The 22,959-nt window shown below is 38.5% G+C and overlaps 1 protein-coding gene across 14 annotated transcripts in view; it reads right to left on the reverse strand.

The window, feature by feature from the left end:
- MAGI1 (membrane associated guanylate kinase, WW and PDZ domain containing 1) overlaps nucleotides 1-22,959 on the reverse strand; it is a 655,279-nt gene that overhangs the window by 238,640 nt on the left and 393,680 nt on the right. Inside the window, exon 1 of one of the 14 annotated variants that reach the window (XM_070738176.1) lies at nucleotides 17,595-17,613. The exons of the other annotated variants lie outside the window; for them this stretch is intronic. The gene's annotated coding sequence lies outside the window, so the exon portion shown is untranslated. Of the gene's footprint in view, nucleotides 1-17,594; nucleotides 17,614-22,959 lie in introns of those variants that run through there. 14 annotated transcript variants of the gene reach the window in all.

Raw genomic sequence — 22,959 nt, forward strand, 5'->3', positions numbered from 1 at the left:
CAGGGGAGACATGATAGCAGTGTTCCAATACCTGAGGAGCTACATAGAGGGGTCAGGATTTCCAAAGCACCAGAAGGCCAGACTAGGATGGAAGGAAGCTGATCAAAGAGAGATTCAAACAGGAAATAAGGAGGAACTTTCTGATGGTGAGAGCGATCAACCAGTGGAACACTTGCCTGTGATGGATGGATGATTATTCTGTGGGATTTAATTAGTTGCATATTCATTTGCGGCATTTTAGTTAAGAGTAGTTTCACTATTTCTCAACTGTGGGTTTTCAAATTCTTTTTTTATAGGACAGTGATCTATTGCTCTGATTTTAATGACATATTTTCTAACAGTCACAAGAATCTCAGAACTATTTGTTTTTATTTTATTTATTAAATTTATTTGCTGCCATCTCACTTGTAAGGTGACTACCATTTCAGAAACATTGTTTACATGAGATACAGTTTTTTAAAAAGTCAATCCAATTCTCAGCTGTTAAGGTAATTTTAGGTATATCATGGACCTGTTAAGTTCTGGATTTTAAAATGTCTCAGGAAAATCTCTTTTGTGGCCCATGGTCAAAGATTTAGGTTTTCTTTGCATGTTTAGCTAAGTTTGAAGAAAGTTGAAAGAGCTAAATCAGGGTCTTCAGCCTTGTAAATGCTTGGGGTATCCAATTCACTCCTTAAAAATTTTACTTCTCCTCAGAAGAAGCTCTGTTCCACCTGTTTTCTGGAGTATGTCCTTCACAGGTTCAAATCCTCTTGAAAGGTTACACCCTGATGTAAAAGATGCAAAAAACCACAGACATTAACATTCTTGTTCTTATACATCATTTTTGGCACAGTGTAGACTATATTAGCCTTCCAGGAAACAGTAAGAATTTCCAGTTTCCTAGAAGAAATTGTCAGCTCAGTACAATATCAAGACTCTTATCCCATTCAAAATATTGTGAAATTGGCCTCGTTGTGTTGCCTAACTGGCTTAAATATTCAGAGTTGAACATGTAACTACTGGTAATTGGAATCCAGATATCTTGGATTCCCATGACATGGTCCATTCAGAGTTCAGCTAGGCAGGTTCAAATACATGAGCCCAATCAGTCCCTATTCAATTGCCACTGCTACACCACCACTCTACCTCTGAAGATGCCAATCACATCTGCCGGCAAAATGCCCCCAAATTAAGTAGATCATCTCTACTTCATTGATGCCAGCCATGAAAGCCCATACCAGCATACCAAAATAAGCAAGAATGAGAAGGAATTGGGGGTAGGGGTGAATGACTGAGCCCTTATTAAATCACCAGGATTAAAAACAAGATTTATTTTGAATTTTTGACTACCTGCAAATTTACTGGAGGACATCAAGAGATTAGAAATGCAATTTTGTGGACATTTTAAGAGAGAATTTGTTTGTTTGTTTGTTTGTTTGTTTGTTTGTTTGTTTATTTATTTATTTATTTATTTATTGTTAGAGTTGAAAGGGACCATGAAGGCCATCGAGTTCAACCCCCTGCCCAAGCAGGAACCCTATAGTACACCAGTCAAGTGGCAGTTCAATCTTCTCTTTAAAATGTCCAGAGTGTTGGAGTTCACAACGTCTGCTGGTAGGTTGTTCCATTGGTTGATCGCTCTGAATTGATATACATAATCTTAAAATCTGATTTCAATGTGGCAAGTTCCTCCCTCCCTCCACCAGTATATTCAAGGTACAGAAATTGGCCCAGACAGACTCGACATACCTGCCAACCAGCAGTTACTGATACTCAAAATTCAGAATATGTGGGATATGGGTTCCTACTAAGAAATATTCAGCAACTGGCCTTTTTTCACAACTTTTTTCTGTCTATTCTTTTTTAAAAACAATAATGCAATCAAACTTGATATTATTCTGCATGGTTCAACCATTTAATTCATATGTTTAAAGGGGAAAATCTGGAAACCACCTCATTCTGTAATCTTTCCCATGTAGTTTTGCTGTAAAGCAACTTTTTAAACACTGTATATAAGAGAAGAGAGGCCAAGTTCTCCAAGTTTTGGTTAACCATAATCATTTGATTGTACCTCATTACATTTCTAACAAAACACAGAACCTCTTGTTCACCTCTATACGAGAATGCAATTTGTATCAAATTATATACATTTGTGGCCATTTCATTTAAAATAAAATAAAATTCAATCTAACAATTTCTACATAACTCAATTACAAGTGGTTTTAAATCAGGAAAAGATTGCAGTGATCTGCTTTAACAATATGCTTGGGATCAAGGCCAAGCCAATTTGAGAAACTGAATTATATCAGAATTAAATAATAAGTAATGTTTTGGTTTCTTCAGAATATCATCATAAATTCTCATGACAACAGGCAACTTTGGTGGGCAAAATCATTTGTCTAAAAGCTTTCTGTCTTAATGTCTTTATGTGAAAATTTGACCAATATGGATCATGTTTTGCTTTTGTAATGCAAAGTTCTGCTATATGAGATGAACAACATAAGGACATTTGTCATTTTAGTGTTGCAATTGGAATATGAGGAGGTTATTTAGGTATTTTATATAACTCTAGATTATATTGTCTTAAAAAAATACTGAATTTACTCCAAGTAGGTTGGCTTGGATATTGGCTCATCTTCTAATAAATTATCTTTTAATGGTTGTAAGGGATGATTTTGTTTAAAATGTGAAAAAAAATGCTTAAGTCTAATTAACATAAAAAGACTGCTTGCAAAAAAACATTATTAATAATGTTTGAACTCTTCAAAAAAAAAAGCAATATTTGCTTATTCTCTGGCCACACCTTTCCTAATTGTGGTAGCATTTCCAGACTGGTACAATTGAGTTAAGTTTCACTAAATCTTTTTTTATGCAGCACAATCTACTTGGTAAAATCAAATTTGATTTGGTCCTTCTTCATATATAATTATTGTGAAAAAACTGTATTTGAGAAAGCAAAAATCGGTAAATTATCTCATACATCTTCACTCAGAACCAGAATCACTGAGTTTATGTCCAGGTAAATACGTATAGCATAGCTACAAACTAAACAATTGTGAGTTTTAGTAGTCCTGTCTTAGGCACAAAGCCAGTTGGGTGATTTTGGGCCAATCCCCTTTCTCTCAGTCCTAGAAAGAAAGGAATGGCAATCTTGCAAAGAAAATTGTAGGACCAATCCTAGGCAGTTGCCAGGAGTTAATAAGCACATACATACAAATACCATATAGTTGCCACCTTCTAATCTTGGTTGCTAAATTTGTTGGAATACATGTCGGAATGCACTTTGTTTTGTGACAACTACAGAAATATTCAGCCAGTAGATGGCAGTGCTTGTAAATTTGCTGGGTATAATCTATGATTATACTCTATGTTCTTTTTGTTCCTGTGACAGTTAAAACAGTTAAGCGATAAGACCCTTGGTGACTGGACACTTTACTTGATCTATAGGGCTATGTATAAACAGAATTCCTAACAAAATTATGTTGAAAAACTAAATTGCTGTCCAATATGGATCTTTTAATATTCCATTTCTGATAGAGGAAAGTTCTAATAACATGTAGCAATTGCTATCTCCTGGATTATTGTGCTTATTCTTTCAAGAAATTCAGATTTAGTAAACTGATCTGTGGTATCTTATATATCACTATTACTGTTGTAATAACCAAACCCCCACCAAAAAAAATATTTTGCCACAATTAGAAAATAATTTATCTAAAACACAATGAAATTTCCCATTAACTCCAATCTCATAAATGTAGGCCCTGTAAATAATGCTTAAAATTTCTATTTAAGACCATTTCTATTTAAGACCACATACAGTATATGACCCATTGATCTGCCAAAGGAATAAAGCTGCTCTTTACATGAATCATGTTTGAGCGAAATTATTCCAGGCATCCTAGGATAGCACATTTCAAAATAAAAAAGCAATTATCAGTACATTTTATGTGTAATGAGTACAGCTCTTCTCTTTCAAAATTCTCTCATAAATCCCATTTACTGCTCTGCTCAGATCTCCCATTGCCAAAAAAATATGTGCTGTTAATGGAAACCACCAGTTGCCAGTAAGGTTGGCACTGTGGCTCCATTGTGAGTTCAGCTCATCACAATGTTTGTTTGACAGAGTTCTGTGGAGTTATTTATAGGCACTCATTATTTTGGCAGCAGTCAGTCTTGAATCCTATTCATATTCTTGGAAGCCAGGATCTTCCCAAGTGTGAGTCACAGAATTACAGGGTAATCTCTCTGGCTGTTTTAGGGCAAGATTATTATTTTGTCTGAGAAAAATAAAATAGGAAATTCTGATATCTCTGAAAAATGCTAGAAGCCGAAAGCACAAATGTATATTGTCTTCTTTCCAATGGAAAATATTAAAATTAGTATGACAAAGATGTGCTAAGCCCACTTAGCAGTTCAAAAGCATGCAGATGTGAGTAGATTAATAGGTACCACTTTGGTGGGAAGGAAACTGCATTCCATGCACTTTTGGAGTATAGTCCAGTGGTGGGTTGCTACCGGTTTGTCCTGGCACGTTTAAACTGATAGCGGCGGTGGTGGCAGGAGGCTCTACCCAACCACCTGGACGTCATCATGGACAATCTGTGCATGCACAGGTTTTACACATGCACAGAAGCCCTGTGCCTAAGCAAAGTGCATGCACATGTGTACATGTTCACAGTTCAGAACTGGTAGCAAAGGGGAGTGAAACCAACTACTGGTATAGTCTTGCAGGCCACACAACCACAGAAATTGTCTTTGAACAACATGAAGACGAGCACCGAGCATGACTGGTAGGGAAGCCTTTACCTCTTTACTAAGCCTACAGTTCTCAAGCCTGTAAAATAGCACTATGTCATTTCTTCCAGCAATGCTGGTTAGTCACTAATCGTAGCCAAACCCTGTTTGCTATTCTCCAAGGAAACATACTGTACATCCAATCCGATTTTACAGAATTTACCTCAAACGAAATGGTCATTCTCTCATTTCTTATATTGCTTTAGAGGAATCAAAAGTGTCAGAAGTAAGATCTATGAAGCTTTAATCATGGGAGAAATGTACTTGTGCACGTTGGCCAAAAATAAGAATAAATAAAAATAACCCAACCCCGATGCTGAAATTAAAGGAATAAAATATTTGAATCTGAACACTAACTGAGTAACTCATTTTTTTCCTGTCAACCTCAGGGATAATGAGAAATAATGAAGGGAATAATTCCATAGTGCCAGATATTAATAGTTACTGTTGTTGCTATTACTAATCATTATTAGCTCCTAGTGACTGATCAAAGCGATAACATAGTTTTGATCAAGCATTGTTTCTTGGTGCTCTTTTAATTTTTTGGCTCAGATTGTTTTGTGTTCCAGGTTGGTCTGACTGAAGTGGCTTGTTGTTATCAGGTTGACTATTTGGAGTGTACAGATTGGTCTTCAACACTGGGCTTCCCTGAGACCCAGACATCTGGTTAGATTTTTGGATTATGTCAATAGCAAAGGTTATATAATATACTTGGATAGAAGCTGTTGCTAATTTAGTCACATTGTTGTGTATTTTCCTCTGTTAGTACTATTTTTTTCATTCAGGTTGAGCTCTTAATTTTCTGCCTTTATGTAATTAATTTTATATTAATTGTTGAATAGATTGAATAATGTCATTGTGATGCTTATATTAGTAGTCTTTTATAATACTAATAGTTTTATTTCAGTTAAATTTTGCTGTCTTTTAAATTCATCATGATCATACAACTTCTCTAGAAACTTAAATTGGGTTTCTCTCTTCACTTGAACATCACACTAACAATCCTCTGAGACATATAGGTTTGACTTGAGTACATATTCAAAGCTCAGGGTGAATTTAACTTTGACTCTTCCTGAGCCTAAGGATAGCTTCTTAAGCACTCTCTCTTTACTTAACCACAAACCTCCACCTTAATTGCTTCATGAAATCTGCTAACACAGTATTTAATTATCATTTTATTTTCTGTGAATCACTCAAAAGTAGTTTGCAATCTACTTATCTCATGCCCAAGCAAAAGTATTGAGTCCCTGCTGAATTCCTCTCCCTCTTTATCATTCACAATGATTTCATGCAATATTAATCTATGTTTTATGAAAGACTCAAAGTATAAATAAATCAACTATAATAAAATTACTTGGTGAATAGCTTATTTGACATTCCTGAATCTTACCGGCTCTATTGACTCTAATTATATGAGAATTGGTAAAACTCAGTGTTGTTTATCCTTCATAATTATATATGTGCTGCTTCAGTTCTACAACTAGATGCAACATTATTTTCATATTCATATTTTGAAAAACTCATAGGCAGGATGATGCAGTGTTGGTGTTGGACTAGCAACAATGAAACCCAGATTCTGGTCTATCGGATTCACACCTCACATGGCATCTGCCAAGAGTCTAAGTATAAATGGGGCATAATATTCTCCTCTCAGTGTGACAGCAGGGTCCCCATCAAACTGTAGATCACATCATAAGCAGCTGTAAGCTGAGGGCATATATCGGTTCAGCGTCTAATTTTTTTAAAATATAAATGCTGCGCTTCAATTGTTAGATGGCCTAAACATTGGTACTTGAACTAAATCACTTGACATTTATATTTTATTGGCTTCTATTAATCTAGATGTTGTGTGTGTGTATGTGTGTGTCTGTGTGTGTGTGTGTATGGATGGATGGATGGATGGATGGATGGATGGATGGATGGAGAGAGAGAGAGAGAGAGAGAGAGAGTGAGAGAGAGTGCATTAGTCCATGTATGATATGCCATATGCTAAATCAGTGCTTCTCAATTATTTTATGTTATGCCCCCCTCCCCAGGAAGTAGTAAACATTTAGCACCTGCCCCCAAATCTCCGCCGGGACGTTTGCAGTATTTGGCATGTTTTCACTGAAAAAATTCCAACTTTGGCTTCATGTTGTCCACTGCCAACATTAGACACAATAAATATACCGGTCTTTCCTTGTCTTCCACTGTAGTCACAGTGAAGACAAGCACTACATACGCTTCATCATATTTCCTCATCTTAGCTTTTGGGAGACTTACATTTGTCTCGTTATCTCCATCTCTCTCCTCCTTTCTTTTCCTTCCTGTTAAATATTTTTCCATGATGTCTCTTAAGGGTTTGTTGTCTGTACTTCATGTCTCCTGTTCTGTGCTGTGTGCACTGCACTGAATAGACCAACAACACCCCATCAACATCTAAAAAGCCATATACAACCGGTCTACTCTACTCTAGTCTACTCTCAAGAACAAAGGGTGCTCTGGCCAGTCTCTCTCAGACCAACAGGGTTGCTATTGTATAGAAAAAAATAGAAGGGGCATTGGCCTTACCTAATCAGGTGGAGCATGCATTCAGAATGTGTTGTTCTCGTCCACTCATTATGAGGACCAAGTCTTTTACTTTTTGCTGGATCTGCCCTCCTAGGCAGCAGGTTTGATGAATGCAAAGAAGCAGACTCGACATAGCTACCAACTGGACACAGTCAACAACAAAAAGGCTCCCCTTCCTGAGCACAGCCAACATAACCTAATTTTGTCACCTGGATCTATCCCCTTCAATTTTCTATTTTCTTCCAATTCGATCGATGTTTCTTGTCTTCTATACATATTCATTTTCTAGGCAATCAAAAAATTTCCCCAAAACATTACAGTATTCAGAGTCTGAGGACTGAATCGGAGCTGGGTCCTAGGAGGGTGGATCTGATTCGGTCCTCATTAAGAGGGGACGAGGACAAACCATCTGAATGCTGGCTCCACCCATGATCGAAAATAAAGGACACTACTGTATATACATTATATTTTTTCCAGGTACCAATGACAACCCCTTGAAGCTAAAAAGTAAGATTATATGAACATCTTGTTCTGTTGCCCTTCTATATGTGCAACATAATAAAAAATACCATAATTAAAAGCCATGAACAAAAAAATGAACATAAATGCGACTGAACCAGACTGCGCACAGCCTAGTCCTATTTACAGCACCAATCCTTTTGAACGCTTTCAATATACCCAAATAATTTGGAGTCATGGGAATTGAATCACACCACACTTGGAAAGCAATAGGCAGAGAAGGCTGTTTTAGAAGTTATTCAAACAGAAAAAGGAGATGATGGCCCTCTTACTTATTCTTAGCATTTTGTAATGAATGTTTCTGTGTATCAAGATTTAATTAATCTTCCAGTGCGTGAGAGGAATGCCCTCAATAAGTTTTTCTAATCTTCTCTGAAAAGCCTTCTAACATAATCCCTGCATTTTATGGCAGTGTATGCAAACTTATGCTCCACGAGAAAACTATAAATAAGAGACAGGTTGACAGTGCAAACCCCAAGGGGTATTGCTTAAATCACAAAATACATTTCCTAGTACTACTGCATCCTAGTATAACTTTCTGCATCCTGACAAGTCATTTGTCATAGCTGGCAAACATGGAAGGAAAATAGCTATGTTTATAACAAGCTGGCTTGCAACTATGGATGTCAGTGGTCTTGCATTTCGAAGCTGTCATGCAGCTTGCCTTTCTTCTCAAAATATTGCCATGTCTTGGTGTCCATCTATGCAAGTGCAACTGTAATCAACCAGCTATTTCTTCCTTACTTTGCCTGCACGTATATACATATATACATTTACAGTAAAGAAGAAGTTAGGAAAGTATGTCAGGTACCTAATGGCAACACCCCAAGATGGTTGGTCTTATTAACTGAGAAAACTGCTAACAAAGGAGCAATATAGAGACAGCAGAATGGAAATGCTAAAAGTCACTTGAAATTATGATATTTCCCCCGCTTTTACCATTCTGGGTTTCATTATCCAGCACAGTACAGATAATTCTTGACTTATGACCACAATATGAAAATCAGAATTGCCACTGCTAAGCAAGGTGGTTGTAGGTAAATCACACCCATGTTTATCACCCTTTTTACCCCATGGTTCTTAAGCAAATCACTACAGTTGTTAAGTGAACCATGCAGTCATTGGGCAAATCCAGGCTCCTCCCTTGGATATGCTTGTTGAAAGCTGACTGGGAAGGTTGCAACTGGAGATCACATGACCCTGGAACTCTGTAGTTGGTGTAAATACATGCCAGTTACCTAGTGCCAACATTCTGATCATGTGACCATGGGTTGTAAGTGTAAGGCCCAGTGTAGGTCACTTCTTTCAATGCTGTTGTAACTTTAATCAGCTGCTAAACAAATGGTTGTAAGTCGAGGACGCCTTGCAGCCATATCTAAAATTGTGAGAAGATAGTGGTACTTACAAGAGAATATAAAATTCTAAGCAGGTGTGTGTTTTAATCAGTGTGTTTTTACTGCTCATCTGTCTGGAATCCATACCACATCTCAGAAATCAACACCCTTGAAAATGTCCAAAGATATTTCACAAGAAGAGCCCTTCACTCCTCCACTCGAAACAGAATATCCTACAAAAATAGACTAACAATCCTGGGTCTAGAAAGCCTAGAACTACGGCGCCTAAAACACGATTTGAGTATTGCCCACAAGATCATATGCTGCAATGTCCTACCGGTCAATGACTACTTCAGCTTCAACCGCAACAACACAAGAGCACGCAACAGATTCAAACTTAATACGAAACGCTCCAAACTTGACTGTAAAAAATATGATTTCAACAATCGAGTTATCGAAGCGTGGAACTCATTGCCCGACTCAATAGTGTCAACCCCTAACCCCCAACATTTCTCCCTTAGACTCTCCACGATTGACCTCTCCAGGTTCCTAAGAGGCCAGTAAGGGGCGTACATAAGTGCACTGGTGTGCCTTTCGTCCCCTGTCCAATTGTCTTTCCTTTCTTTCACCTATCATATATATTCTCTTCCTTTCATATATCCTCTCCTCTAAGTTCACTTTTACCCTTATATATATTACCACATGTCTATTTTTCTTCCTATGTATTTGTGTACTGGACAAATGAATAATAAAAAATAAAATAAATATACAGTTATTTTACTTCCAAAATTCAAAAGCTGTCTTGGAATTATTGATATTTATGTATCTTTGGTATGAGGAATGATAATACTCTGAACAGAAAGGTGTGAATCGCAGCTTTTGGTTGAATATGTTATTTGTGCAGTGCAATATTATTTGGAATTGTTACATTGCTAAGATCACCACTATTATTTGCAGTTACTACTTCCCTGGGGAACAAGCATGAAAAATACTTTTGCCTAATCGAAGCTAGTATCCATTACAGTAGAAGGATGGCAAGCACAATGATTTTTTGCTCATTGGGGAAGAAGGTCTCAAAACATTAAGAAGTGTTTGAGATGGATAGATAATATTAAAAATAAGTAGGAGTAATTATCTCTGCTAGTACTGGTTTCAGATTTGGTTTATATACTATATATACAATGGAATGGGTTCCATGTTGAAACTTTAGCACCAACATCTTCATCAGGAGTCCTTTCAAAGTATTTTTTAAAATGTTAACAGCTCAATCTAATGTCACTTTTCTAATTCAAGAACATATTGTTTGTCAGAGTTGAAATATATCATATGTAGTGATGGGCGAACCGAACCCGCACAATTCGGGTCCGTACCGAATTTTGCGGTGTTCGGTATGCTGAACACGAACCCGAAATTTTTTCAAACTTCGGGCAAAGTTCGGGGTCGTGTTCGCCGTTTGGAGCTTTGACGTCACCGGCAGGTTGCTAAGGACGTCAAGGTGATCACTTCCTGGATTCCATGGAATCCAGGAAGTGATCACCTTGGCGTCCTTAGCAACCTGTTGATGACGTCAAAGCTGCGCCCCCAGAATCTCTTCGTGGGAAGGATTCCCCATTCGGGTTCAGGTTTGGGTTCGGTTTGGGTTCGGCCGAATTTTGCGTAAAGTTCGTCCGAACTTGCCGACCACCATTGGGTTCGCCCATCACTAATTATATGCTTCTTACAAGCTTAAGAAGACACTGGACTTTGATGAATTCCAGATTGGCATACCACTCAAACTGGATTTGAGCATTTCTACACATAAATGTGTACATACCTTAGCATTCAAGATGACAAACAAAGATCAAATCATGATCTCTAACATTGGAACAGCAAACTGTAAATCAAGACATGAAATGGAGTTGGATAGGTGCCTGAAAGGGACAGTAGATGGAGATTGGAGAAATTTCCAATCTGACAACCTATTGTTGGTTGGAGCATGAAGTAAGCCAGTGCTTCTATCCATCATATCCTCTACCAACAATGTACAATTATTGGTTTTCACTTCAAAATGCTATTCTATATGCAAATCAGCAAACAGTACAATAAAAGAGACCAAACTAAGTTTAAAAAAAAGATGCAGACACTAGATCCAATATGTATACTCACAATGTTTGCTCTGAATATAAAGAGAGCAATAAAAAAGAATTTCAGTGCAAACGGTAGCATAGCCACCAATTTTTATTAAAGTTCAGGAGAAGAATTCGCAATTCTACAGTGATGTTTGATTTCCTTTATCTGTCTTCCATCACCCTGTAAAGCTTAGAAAATATGTAATATATATTTTTCTCTTCTGTGTACGTGTAGGAAAAAAAGAAATGAAAAAGGGAAAACACCTAGGTTTATGGGAATCCATAAGAGAACATTATTTAGTTTTATAACCCTCAAGAAATTTGATTTGTAAAAGAAAAGCAATATAGCACAATGTATCAAAAAGTGCTTTATATTTTGGGACGTAATCAGTGTGCTGTGGCAGACCATCACTGGATAGAATTCCAACTCTACTGGCAGAGAGCTTTTCAAGAAAGAATTAATGCAGCACAATCCTAAGCAAAGAAAACAGCTTTGAATGCTCCCTCAGTTAATTTGGACTCAGTCTATTTAATGTGAGAATATCGCACTGGACCCATGGTGTCTTGAAGAAAACTAAATCAGTGAAGGAATAAAGAAGGGTAAAAAGTAAGGAAAATGAATCAATAAAATAAATCAAATAATGCTTCAAAAATTCTTCTCTGTACAAATCTCATTTCGGGAAGGTATTACTATTATTAGAGGAAATCTATTTCAGGGTTGCTTATAATGATAAGACAGCACAACATATTATAAATAAGGCAAGAGTTATTCATCACACTTTGTCCTAAGAGGGAAATTGATCCAGGAAGTGGTCAACACCTATGATTAGATTAGATAACTAGAGTTGGAAGGGAGTCTGCAGGACATCTAGTCCAACCCCCCCCCACCCCAACCTTCAAGTAGGAGTCCCTGTACCATTTCAAACAAATGACAGTCCAATTTCCTCTTGAAAGTCTAAAGTACAGTGGTACCTCTACTTAAGAACGCCTCTACTTAAGAACTTTTCTAGATAAGAACCGGATGTTCAAGATTTTTTTGCCTCTTCTTAAGAACCATTTTCTACTTAAGAACCCGAGCCCGGGAAAATTTCCCAGGAAATTTGAGAGCGGCACGAAGGCCTGGCCAGTTTCCTGCCATTCCCCCTTTAATCCTGGCCATCTCGGGCTGCCAAAGTGGCCTTTCGGTGGCACTTAAGGAGGCTTTGGCAGCCCAGAGCGAACGAAGCATTTTCCTTTCTCTGGGCGCTTGGACAGGGAATAAACCTCTGCCAGCGCCCAGAGAAAAGAAACGCTCCCTTCGCTCTGGGCAACCGAGGAGTCACCACAGCGAAGGAAAGGCACCGGCTACAAAGCGAGCGAGTGAGAGGAGAGGGGAGCCTTTCAGCATGGGAAGGAAGAGGCAGCAGGCAACAGCAGCCAGTGTATGGGAGGCAGTGCATGGGAGGCAGCCTCGTACTGGGGGTATTGGAGGCACGTGCTCCTCCTCGCCGCCTCAGAATCCCTCTTTTTTTAAGCCTTAAAGTTTTGGATTTTTTTGATTTCCCTCACCTCATCTTATTCCTTCGGCAGCAGCTGTCCTCCTCCTCTTCTTCCTCCTCCTCCTCACACCCAAATTCCAAGCTTTTATTTCTTTCCTAATGGGTTTGCAGCATTATTTCCTTTTACATTGATTCCTATGGGAAAAATTGCTTCTACTTACAAACGTTTCTACTTAAGAACCTGGTCAAGGAACGAATTAAGTTCTTAAGTAGAGGCACCACTGTATTGGAGCTCTCACAATCTTCGCAGGCAAGCTGTTCCATTGGTTGATCGCTCTCACTGTCAGAACTTTTCTCCCTATTTCCATGCTGAATCTGTCCTTGGTCAGCTTCCATCCATTATTCCTTTTCTGGCCTTCTGGTGCAGCCTGACCCCCTCCTCTCTGTGGCTACCCCTCAAGTATTGGAACACTGTTATCATGTCTCCCATGGTCCTTTTCTTCGAAAGACTGGCCATGCCCAATTCTTGTAATCATTCTTTGTATGTTTTAGTTTCCAGCCCCCTAATCATCCAGGTTGCTCTCCCCTGTACCTTCTCTAGTGTCTTTTGTGTGGTGCGGTGACCAAAACTGGATGTAGCACTCTAGGTATGGTCTAACTAAAGGCATTATAGAATTTAGGACTAGGGAGATATTAGTACCTCCCTAGTCCTAGATTGTATATCCCTCTATTAATGCAATTTAGGATTGCATTGGTCTTTTTGGCTGCCGTTGGCTGGTTCATGTTTGGCTGGCTCATGGTTAGCTGGTTGTCTACTAAGACACCAAGATCCCTCTTAAATTCACTGCCAGGAACAGTTATCTAGGGTCGCAAAATTTTAACCAAAAGGACAGTTCAAAAAGATTGTAAGCAGGATGAGAAGAGTCTTTGAGAATGAAGGTGCATAACATTCTCAAAGACTCTTCTCATCCTGCTTACAATCTTTTTGAACTGTTGCCTTCTGGCAGAAGATACAGAACAACTGGAACTCGGACCACACGTTTCCTGAATAGTTTTTATCCCAGAGCTGTACTCGCACCTAACAACGAACTAAAAGGTCACCATCAATGAACTGTTGTACAATATTACTCGGTTTGTCATGTAGATGGTTGAGTGGTTCAGGGTGGGGAATTTGTAGTGGTGGGACATTTTATTGTATTTCTTATTCTATTTTTTATTCTATTTTTAAATTTACCTATTCTGATTTTATGTATGGTGGGACTGGTCTTTGGGTGTCACACAAATTTCGTTGCCAATGACAATTCATTGTTTTGACAATGACAATAAATGTATTATTATTATTATTATTATTATTATTATTATTATTATTATTATTATTATTATTATTATTATTGTAAACCAACATATTCTGTAGTAATGTATTATTATATTGGGGCACCTGAATCAAGACTGCATCACTGGAGGTCCTGCTTGAGCAAGGGGACCTTATATCATTAGCAGATATCCTAGGTCCCTTCCAATCCTATTATTCTATGTTCTATATTTTACCCCATCTTACATTTAAATGGTTTTGGCTCTAGTATATGTGTGTTTAAATGTGGACCCAATCCAATCATGTATGGAGCAAAACAGGATGGGATTCAATGTAAGAAGAAAAAAGACATGCTTATAAAAAGGAGCCAACTCTTTGCTCACTTCTTTGCTCACCGTCAGGCATGGGGGAACTGAAACATCTCCCCCTGGGCATGTTTAATTTATATATGGTATGCTTGTGTGTATGTCTGTTAGTATATGGGGTCTTTCTTAAATCTTTAAATATTTTAAATTGTCAGATTATTTATGATTTGTTTCCACGTGTTGTGAGCCGCCCCGAGAATAAATAAATAAATAAATAAATAAATAAATAAATAAATAAATAAATAAATAAATAAATAAATAAATAAATAAATAAATAAATAAATAATCCTTCAACCTTCTGCCTCAATCATTTGTCTTTCAGATGGGAACATGTCCAATTTCAAAATCAGACAAAAGAGAAAATGCACTTTTAAATACAGAACATGTTCAATAGAAATGGGGGAAGGGGAAAAGATCCGATTTGGATACTGTTGGAGTAGATTCTAATTAAATATAGAAATCGTCCACTATGCTTCCATATAAAGAATCTTTTCCACTAGGGTTTCATATAAAGAAAGAAACAAAATGTACTGCATTTACATGACGAGCCCCAGAGGAATTATTTTGCCACTAATAACATAGTTATACCTAAGTGAGACTGAATAGCTCTCTGGAATAATTTCTTTCAAGCACATGACAACAGTACACATAATCCACTTAACAATTCATCACAAGTCTTCTGAGACTAACCAAACAGTATCCCTCACTATACAAAAAAAGCTGTTAATAAGACATTGCAGCAAAATAAAAGAATTGTGGCTTTCACAAATATTAACTTTTAAAAAAATATGAATCCCAAACACAATTTTCAACAGAAGGTGGTAAAAAGAACAGCACGTTGGATTATGATATGTTAAAAAGCCCCAAAGACTTAATATGAAAATCTGGAGACCTGACTGTCTACAGTAGCATTATAGATTTCACAAAACACTTCTGATATTTTGGTTTAAGGAACAACCAACTAGGCTACTCTTATGCCCAAGTAATACAAAAAGCAGGATAAATAACTTGGAAGTGATTTCTCCAATCTCTCTCCCCCGTCCTCTCTCACACACTCTTTCTCTCTCTGCCTATATATCACAATTTAAAATGATACCAAGTCAGGAAAGAGTTCAAACTTCTAAGTGTGAGAAGCACAAAGGCAGCTGGTTTACAAGAGAACTTTCACATCTGTTCTCAGCACAGACAGAAATCAGAAACAAAATAAAAGTCCGAAGCATCTGTATCATGACATAATAACCCCGAGACATTAGCTGCTGAGTAGCAATATATTACAACTACCACTCTATCTTTTACTGATAGTAAGCACGAGAGAGGACGGGCTCTTATTAATGTTTAATCAAGTACATGCATGCAAGAGACGCAGCTGGGCAGATTCGCAAGATGCTTTTTTTTTTTTGGCTACACTATTCAGCAGAATCATGGCCATTTGTCACCCAAAGCTCAACAGTAAGTACAGGCATTTTCTAATTTTAATGTAGGGCTCCCATCTGTTTGATGACAACACATTTAACTCTCTTCCTATGCAAAGGGAAAAACAAAAGACCTGACTTCCAATTCTGAGACCCAGGCAATCAACATTAAGGTTTTCCAAAGGATGCTTAAAGCTTCATTCCTTTACAAGTATGTCAGATCTTGCATTTGTGATACAAAAGGAGGTTCCCTTACATTTATACACATCGACTGCAATTCATCTAGCATTTAGTGGCATTTAGACTTTTTTAAAAATCTCACTCAGTTGCTTTTTTTTTTGTATTTATTATAGGTTACAAACAGATTATTTAGCATTCCAGGATAACAGCCAAACACTGAGGAAGCACAATAATTCAATGATAAGCAGAATCCTTCCAAGAAAAAAAAAAGTGATGTGAACAGATTGTTAATAGTTTTGGAAACAGTTCCCCAATTAAATATGGGTTTCTTTCAGTCAATGTGAATCTGAGTACATCACACATATCTTAAGCATATGTGGATGTGTGTGTAAAGCGTGTGTGATTGTGTCAGGACGTCATCCTCAGCATTTCCGAAATAAAGGAGAAAGCCTGCCCCTTCTACCATCCACACATTATTTCCACCAGGTTTTATTAAATTCAGTCTATAAAACATGACAGCCTGCAGTTGAGAGCAATTTGAAAAGCATATCAACCACTTAAGGAGTCAAAAGTGATAGTGGGAGAATAGCTTGTCCACAAATGGGTGGAGGAAAACACAGGTTTTGAAAAACGTACAGCCTTCTCCAGCAGGGAGATCTAAAAACACGTTTAGGATCCAGGATTATTATTATTATTATTTTGCAAACCTATTTATGCAGGCAAGAGACAGTTAACTAAGAAGCCTGCTGGACTACTGGATTGCAAGGGGGGGGGGGGTTTGTGAAGAGACAGAAAAAAGCACAATGGCTCTTAATACAAAAGGCCAGCCTTTTTTTTCCCCCTTCCTCCCAGCCTCTCCATTTTACCTTAGCTACTATACAGCCTTATTCCAATGTTTTTTAAAACAACAACAACAACAGACAAACAGAGCATAATGGAAGCAAATGATTTAACTAACCAGAAAAAAAATAAACAGAACGAAGAAAGCTGGGGGAGGGGAGGGATTTTCACTGCTGCCTACAAGTATATAATTTAAATATTCCTACCTCTTCACTATTCCATTTGGACGGGGTGGGGGAAGAGCCAATAATATCAGCCATCCAGCCCCCAATTATTCTGCTTCTTCACCTTTGCATGAAGCTGTAGTAGTAGCATTGCCTCTGAAAAGGGCTGTGAGCATCTCAGCAAGAGCCAACATAGTAAAATAATCACACGAAAAACATGGCTGGCTGGTGCATCGACAGATGCAAACAAGAACTTACTGACTGAGGCTTATTTCTAGCCTTGCACAGTTCCCCCCACCCCACCCCGCCTGCCTTTTTCTTTAATGAGAGCCAGATCTCCCTTTATTAACCTGGCAAAGCAAGAGTCGGCTGGAAAGCCTTGGCCAATATAATTGGAATCGGGGTTTCTTTTTTCCTCTCTCTCTCTCTCCCTCCTCGGCGCCGCTTCATTCATTCATTCATTCACTCGCTCAATTCATTCCACTGTTCCTCTCTCCGTCAATCAAATAAACCCAACAAAGATATTAGCCGAAAAGAGAACGGAAGATCTTTTTACCTGATTCAGCGCAACTTCGTGTGTGAGAATCAGAGGGAGGGAGGGAGAGAAGCAGAGATTTCTGGAGCTAGTGTAGAAGGGGGGGGGAGTCTTTTGAGATTCCACCCACCCCCCTTTTATTTTATTGCAGTCCACAGTCTCATCTACATGCATCAGAGCAAGCAGTTACTACTAGCAGCTGCTTCTTTTTTATTAAACCCACAGGCACAGAAAATGAGTCCCCTGCCCAGTTATCCAATTCAGCTCAATGCGAGCTATTCAGCCACCAAAATCTTGCAGGAGGCCAGTCCCTTCTGTCCCCCTCCCCAACCCCCGGCTGGCCCCCACCCCTATCTCCACATGGCCTTTGGATAAACAAGAGTTTCGCATCGCCCACCGAGCACATCACATGACCCTGGCACTCAGCAGCAAGAGAGAAAGAGAAAGAGGCTAGCTGGATGTTGGGTTGAGAGCTGAAGGCCCTGCCTAAAAGAATCTCCTGCCTCTTCCCTTATTCCATCTTCCTAAAAATGCCTAACAATCAGCAAATTTAACCGAGATCGGCACTTTAAAAGAAAGGGAGGTAGGATAAGTAAGGGACACTGGGCAAGCTGTACTCTGAAAAGGTCTCAATACACACAATGGGTGTTTTAAGACTTTGCAATTTTTAATTCATAGGGTAACTTGTGCCCGGTCTCAAATGTAGCCTGCAATTGCATCATCATCCTGCCTCCCCCTCCCCTCCTCCCAATTAAAATCCTACATCTGTTCAGTCACGCCATGCATCTGATGAAGTGAGCTGTGGCATACCAAAGCCTATACGCCTTGAATGAAATTTGTTACCCTGATGTATTCTGAATTTATTTTCTAAAAATGCAAGGTAGAGATCTCTGAGTTGGTTGAACCCAATCTCTGATCAGCCCTTCAAGGGGATGCGTGCCCATTTTTAAAGTACCGAGTATAAAGCATCAGCCGCTTCTCTTTCTGTCACCCTCTCTGCATGTAAGGGAACAGCAAAAAAAAAATTGCTATCTGAATTAGAAGAGCTATTAAATTAAGTGGAAACAAGATTCATCGTGAGACTTTTAAAACCCATTAACCATTAAGTGTTTTCTGGGCTTTTTGTTTTTGTTTTTAGTTACAATCAACTTACTATTTAACTTGCCTTAGAAGTCAAACCTAGAGAAACTCGTGCAGAATAAATAATACAAAGTAAGCATCTGTTTGGAAACCAAATGATGTAGTGGGGAGAGGAAGAGACAAACCCAAGATAGGATTACTTGATGGAGAGTTGAAATATAGGAAGTTGCTTTATGCCAGCTAACTCTATTGATCTATACAGGCCAATGATGTCTACTCTGACAAATAGCTACTGTTCAGAGTCTCAGGAAGTGATCACTCAGGGCTGTTTACCTGATTTATTGACTGAATTTATATCCCATTTGCCACCAAAAATAGCATTCAAGACAATCCTTTTAACCTAATTATTTTTTCACTGGGATATCGCACAATGAAAACATACTGAAGATGCTCCCTAAATAAAAATACACACGAGTCCCTAACTAGAAAGGCAAAACTGCATTTAAAAATATGGTGAGATTATCTTGAAGATCATATGCCCAATTTTCCATGAATCAGCAAGGAAAAATGATGGCCAAAAGACAGTTTCAGTAGCATACTGTACATACTGTTTGCAGAATAAAAGTATATCAAATTTGTTATAATAAGATCCACTTACAGTCCTCATAATTTCAGTAAAAGTAAGTCAAGTGGGGGGGGGGATAGTATGATGAACTTGCAATATAATGCTAAATTTCCAGAAGTGGTAAAATATAACTTCAGGGAGAAATTATGAAAATAAAAGCATAAGAATAAGAGCCGGGGTGGCGCAGCAGGTAGAGTGCTGTACTGCAGGCCACTGAAACTGACTGTAGATCTGCAGGTCAGCAGTTCAAATCTCATCACCGGCTCAAGGTTGACTCAGCCTTCCATCCTTCCGAGGTGGGTAAAATGAGGACCCGGATTGTGGGGGCAATAGGCTGGTTCTGTTCAAAAGTGCTATTGCTAACATGTTGTAAGCCACCCTGAGTCTAAGGAGAAGGGCGGCATAAATATCGAATAAATAAAAGAAATAAATAAGAATATAAGAACATGCTGAATCAGCCAAAGCCCATCAAGTCCATCATTCTGTGTCACACAGTTGTCCACCAATTGTCCAAGGGGATCTTGAGCAGAAAAAGAAGGCAAAACGCTGCCTTTCCCTTCACCCCCAACAAATAGTACCCAAGGGAATCCTGCCTGCCTCAACCAATATAGAGGTGGCACTTGGACATCCATTTCAATAACCACCAATACACTCAACATCCATAAAGGAGTCTATAACAGGCTTCCATAATTCCTATAGATATACCAAACCACAATTCCCCACTACATGGCAAATACAGGTACACCCAAAGAGAGATGCTTTGCTGAATAAATGGATAGGACCAGGGTGGGTTCCTCTTACATTCCTACCAGTGCACTGCATGAGCATTGCAATGTTTCACATGCACATGCGCTTGCTATGCTCATGCATGCACATCCCTTCTAAAGCATTTACACACATGCGCAGAGGGACGATTTTCCTTCTGTGCATACACAGAGATTTGAAATATTACCAAAAATAAGAAAAAAAGATGGCGGCACACACCGACCGGCAAAGAGAGCACTGGAGCCGCCGCACCAAAATTGCAATCAACAGGCCGCTACCGGAGTGGAGCAGCTGACCACACCGGTTAGAAACCACAAGGGATTTCTGAAACAAAAATATATGGATATGGATATAACAAAATGTCATAAGCATAATAACAAATATTTTCTGCTATCAATAAGAGTGAAGCAAATGCACTATACTAGGAAGTGACCAGACGTAACAATACCAACCTCCAAAAATCTACAATATTTTAAAAATAGCTTTAGAAAATGACATCCTCTGCACATGGTTTCAAGAATCATTAATATCCATCATGAACAACTAATATCTGTTAACTATGAGATTAGTTCCTCTTAAAAATAAACTGCTTTCCCAAAAGACCGAAAAACAATTGAATTAATATTATGCCTTTGGTAATGTGGGCCAACTTTTATATTACCAGTTTGCTCCAAGGATCAGGGTGTTCCGTGAAAAATACTTTTAGTTATGCCCATGTCACACCAACACTCCGCAATCTGCATTGGTTGCCGATCGGTTTGCGGTCACAATTCAAAGTGTTGGTTATGACCTATAAAGCCCTTCATGGCATCAGACAAGAATATCTCCGGGACCATCTTCTGCCGCATGAATCCCAGCGACCAGTTAGGTCCCACAGAGTTGGCCTTCTCCGGGTCCCGTCAACTAAACAATGTTGTTTGGCAGGACCCAGGGGAAGAGCCTTCTCTGTGGCGGCCCCGACCCTCTGGAACCAACTCCCCCCAGATATCAGAGTTGCCCCCACCCTCCTTGTCTTTCATAAGCTCCTTAAAACCCACCTCTGTCGTCAGGCATGGGGGAATTGAGATATTCCCTTCCCCCTAGGCTTATAAAATTTATGCATGGCATGTCTGTATGTATGATTGGTTTCTTAAACTCGGGTTTTTTACATTACTTTTAATATTAGATTTGTTCATATTGTCTTTTTACTGTTGTTTGCCACTCCGAGTCTACGGAGAGGGGCGGCATACAAATCAAATCAAATCAAATCAAATCAAATCAAATCAAATCAAATCAAATAAATAAATAAATAAATAGTTTGACTTCTGACTTGAATATGTAAATGTATAACGCATGTAAGAAACTACAAAACATATTCATTAATTCACTTATATGTTTGTTTAACTAAGACATCTTTGTTATTCTAACCCAATGTTTCTCAAATAGTGGAGCGGGGGCCCCTGGAGGGACGCAGAGTGATGCCAGGGGAGGCGTGTGACCCCAAGGAATGTGCTTTTTTTGCCACAGGGAGTAGGGGTTTTATGCACCAATCAATAGCACACAGCACAGAGTAAGAGATATGAAGTGCAAATAACAAACCCTTAAGCGACACCATGGAAAAATATTTAACAGGGATGCAAAGAAAGGAGGAGAGAGACGGAAATAATGAGACAAACGTAAGTCTCCCAAAAGCTAAGATGAGGAAATATAATGAAGGGTATGTAGCACTTCGCTTCACTGTAACTACAATGGGAGACGAGGAAAGACCGGTATGTTTACTGCGTCTAAAAATGTTGGTAGCGGACAGCATGAAGCCAAATACAGTACTGTATATTAAGGTGTCACTTAAACACATTACACCCCAATCATGCTAATAAGCCCCTTGAGATTTTTCAGTTAAAATGTGCTGAATATTGCAAACAATCGTCCTGGCGGAGAGTTGGGCGGGTGTTGAGTGTTTACTTCTTCCTAGGAGGTGGGGGGGGGGGGGCAACAGAAAATAATTGAGAAGCACTGCTTTCACCAATCAGCAAGTTACCATCCTACCATACATTAACAAGATAAATATCTTTTATCTTCCAGGAGGGAAGTGTTTTTAATAGGAAAGTGAACACAAGAACAAGGGGACACAATCTGAAGTTAGTTGGGGGAAAGATCAAAAGCAACATGAGAAAATATTATTTTACTGAAAGAGTAGTAGATCCTTGGAACAAACTTCCAGCAGATGTGGTAGATAAATCCACAGTAACCGAATTTAAACATCCCTGGGATAAACATATATCCATCCTAAGATAAAATACCGAAAATAGTATAAGGGCAGACTAGATGGACCATGAGGTCTTTTTCTGCCGTCAGACTTCTATGTTTCTATGTTTCTAATATGCAAAATAGGCAAAGAATAAATGATAATACATAATATATTACAATGATAGGGAACCATAACCTTTATAATCACATTCTTCTGTACTCTACCAAGGAAATAACTTTCAAATTATTTCCCTTTCAAATGCCGATTGAAGTAACCAAGTTTTTATTGTCCTTCTAAACTCCATTAATATTTGAGCAAACTGAATCTCTATATGGGTGTTCTTCCAGAGAAGTGGGACAGTAATAAAAAGTTTCCATCTTCGAGAACTTTGTAGAAGACATTTCTGAAGACAAGGAATCCAAAGGAAGCCCACTCTTCTCAATCTAATTGGGTGGGCAGAAACTATTTAGATCATTTCAGCTTTCAGGAAATCTGGGTTTGTACTTCATTCTGGTGAAATTCTCAAATATTTACCTTCTCAGCTATGTAGTTTATTTAGTTAAAAGACAGGAGAGCCAGTGTGCTGTTACAGTAAAGAAACTTTGGGCATGATTTTGAGTCAGTCTCCCACATCCCAGCTTATCTCACTAGCTTTTTGTGGTGGTGATAAAAAGAAGGGAAATCCCTGT

This window comes from Erythrolamprus reginae, chromosome 2 (assembly GCF_031021105.1).
Source record: "Erythrolamprus reginae isolate rEryReg1 chromosome 2, rEryReg1.hap1, whole genome shotgun sequence".
NCBI lineage: Eukaryota > Metazoa > Chordata > Lepidosauria > Squamata > Dipsadidae > Erythrolamprus > Erythrolamprus reginae.